The following is a 3,596-nucleotide window of genomic DNA, read 5'->3' on the forward strand; positions in this document are numbered from 1 at the left end:
CCACTCAAATATTATATCTGCATTTGCTACTACTGATCTATATTCATTCAATTCAGAACGGGTTCTTAAAAAGCTTGTAATACAGTCTTATACTCTCTCAGATGCACAATATTGACCAAGAACCTCTACTTCTATTATTGATATACAGAAATTGATGAAGCAAGTCAAGCAGTGACAGTGTTAAATATCTAGTAATCTCAACCAGGTGATCTATACAGAGAAAAATCTTGCTCTTGATAAAGAAGTTCTTCTAATAGAGAACAGACAGCTACAGCATGCTCTTAATCAAGAGAGAAGACATTGCAAGTGTGACAGAGTAATAAGATTATTAGATTCTTCAAATTCATCATTATCACAGTTCTTTTCATCAGCAAAGATACAGATCATGCATGAGAAAATGATCACTTCTGAAGCGGTCAAAAAGAATGAGCAGGCTTGTAAGAAGGATGTCAAGTTACAACACACTATTCTTAAGAAACAGAAGAAGACAGATATCATGAAGAAGAGAATGAAGTGAAAGACAGCTTGTCAGACAGCAAAGCAGTAAAAAGATATGAATAAGGCTGCAAGAGCTGCTCAATGACAGATTGAAAAGAAGCTTAGAGATGCAAGAAAGGCTCAAGAGCAAAAAGAGAAGAAAGAACAATCTGCTGTACAGTAGCAATCACAGTTGAATAAGAAAAAGATTGAAGAATTCAAAAATCACCATTCTAATCAGAAAAGTAGATTCTTGATTTTATAAAGAGTAGCTAAATCATGTTTTCAGAGCCTTGTCAGAGTGCTTATGAATTTACTGCTGAAGAAATCTGATGATATTACAATCTCTACTGATTTAATAGCTGCTTGCTCACTGAATCTGTCTTCACTCAAGATTTCACATTTCAGATGAGTTATTAAGCTCAACAAACATCTACAGAATGAGCTGTATATTTTTATGTGTAATTTTCTATATACATTTTCATCATATAATATATCACCTTAAAATCTAATTGTGTTGTTGAGATATTGATGAAAATATTTCATCATCGTGATGACGAAATGGCGGGTGTTGAGTGTAAGCAGGCGTTTGATGATTGGTCACGTTACTATCTGATAATAGTGATTAAATTCTACTCTATCTCTACTCTCTTTTAGTATGAATATATTACAAAAATAACAAAAGAAGTTTCAAAACTCTTCAAAAATCATATTTATTTAAAACAATGTGAATAGAAATCTTAAATTATATTTATTCTTATCTTCAAATTGCATTTGAATAAAAAGTTGATTTTATACTTCTTCAGAAACTGAATTTTGATGCTGAGTAAAAGTATATTATTTCTCATTCAATTTACTACTACTTTTTATCTCAACAGTCTGAGTTAAAGTCAAGAGTAGTGATCTATGAAAGAAAGAGATCAAGATATTAATTTACTCTAAGCTTTAATATCATGTCTGATTCTGATGTTCTAGTGAGTGATATTATAGATCAAGTAAATGAGTTCAATACTATACAGCTTATAAATATCTATAATGAAAAGTCATTGAAGAAAAATAACAATATCTGAATAATTAATAGAGGATTTTTAAATATAACTCTGTTAAAAAACTCTATAATTGTAGAAGATTTTAATGCACATCATCTCTGATGAAATTCAGATTATAAAAGAGTAGTAACAGTAGATAAACTAGTTCAATAAACTTTTAAGCAATTAATAGATTTAGTTAACAAGTCTGATCAAAAAATATTCTTTAGAAAAGATATGAAATAGAAATCTATTTTCAATCTAATCTTCATATTATAAAATCAAATTGAAAAAAGACTTATAAACTAATTTATTGATTGAAATAAGACATCAGAATCGCATTATCAGATTATTTAATTTAATATTGAACAAAGTTAAAAATAAATAAGTGAAAGTCTTCTTCTCTCTAATCAGTATAACTTTGAAAAAGCTGATTGAAAAGCAGTTAAAGAAACTATAAAACTGTTAAAATCTGAAAAGCAGAGTGAGCTCTATTGAAATCTCAGTCAAGATATTTTGCATAAAAGACTTAAAATAGAGTAAAGGTCATTACATCTATTATTCTAACAAGTATTAGAGATAATATTTCAAAGAAAAAGTCTTCTGAGTATTTCAAATCTTGATAAAATGAGAATATTATATCTAAAAGAAAATAATTAGATACTGCTAGAAGAGATTGAAAGAATGATATAATATATAATAAATAGTTCAAAGCTATCAGAAATGAATATTTTTCAGATATTAAAAGAGCTAAAACAGGCTGCTGAAACAAATTTCTTGAAGAACTATAAGAAAAAGAAGTTTTTAAAGCTTTTCACCATACTAAAACAAGAAGTGTAGCAAAACATTCAGTCTTAGAATATGAGTTTCAGAATGAATCATATATAGCAAATTCTTTTGAGAAAAAATATCAAGCTTTTATAAGTATTCTCTTTAAAAACTCATCAGATTCAGATTCATAGAAAGAGAATATATTACTTTGTAACTATATTAATGAAAATGACTGAGAATGATCAGAACTTATATAAGATAAATTAGAGTTATCTACTCTCTCAAGTTCAATTAAAACTGCTGCAGGGCCTGAATCAATCAATCTCTTAATTATTCAAAATATATATTTGTACTTGAAGAATGAATATTTTGAGCTCTTTTTCAATCTCTTGAAAAATGATTATTATCCTGAATGCTAGAGACAAGCTACTAAAGTAATTCTTATAAAATCTAATAGAAAGACTTTAATTTCTAAGTTATACAAAGTAATATCTCTATTGAACTATGTGATAAAGATTTTAGAAAAGATAATAGCTACTAGACTATTCTTCATGAGCTCTATTAGTAATTCTCTTCTATTTAGTAAATAAATAAAAGAAAGAAAACAATACTCTGTAATTAACACTTTTCTCTCAGTTATTTATAATATTCAAATAGTAAAGCATGAAAATCTGGTCTCAACTGCAGTTTTTATTGATATAGAAGATATATTTAATTATGTTTCAAAGTCAAAGATGATTCAGACTTTGAAGATGATAAAACTGTCACTTTCTCCAATAAAATCAGTTAACAGTTTTATATCTAAAAGAATTATACAACTATTCTTTGATGAAATGAAATAAGATAAGATTGAGATAAAAATAGAAGTACTGTAAGAATCTTTAATCTTACTCATTTTATTTGCAATATACAGTGTATATTCATTCAAGAATAAAGATATGAAAATAGTGAGATCTTCAAATTATATCAATGATATTGATCTAGTCTACAGTTCAAAAGCAATCAAAGAGAATTTAGAAGTGATTAAAAAAGCAGTAAAGAAAATCTTTGTTAGAGTAGATATTAATCAAATTTAATTTAATATGAATAAAACTCAGTTAATTCATTTCTTTTCTAGATTTAATAGGGTAAAAACTATGTCCAACTCCTTTAAATAAAGAGATTAAACTCAGTTTGAATGTTGAATAATTAAGAGTATAATTAAACTTCAAGTTGAATTTAATATCTATCACGTTTCAACAAGACAGAAACACTAGTGAATCGCTCAAACAGGCTATTAATACCGAGATAGATTTATTGGTTGCGAACTATGAAATAAGT

The sequence above is a fragment of the Blastomyces gilchristii genome, assembly GCF_000003855.2.
Source record: "Blastomyces gilchristii SLH14081 genomic scaffold supercont1.2, whole genome shotgun sequence".
Classification (NCBI taxonomy): Eukaryota; Fungi; Ascomycota; class Eurotiomycetes; order Onygenales; family Ajellomycetaceae; genus Blastomyces; species Blastomyces gilchristii.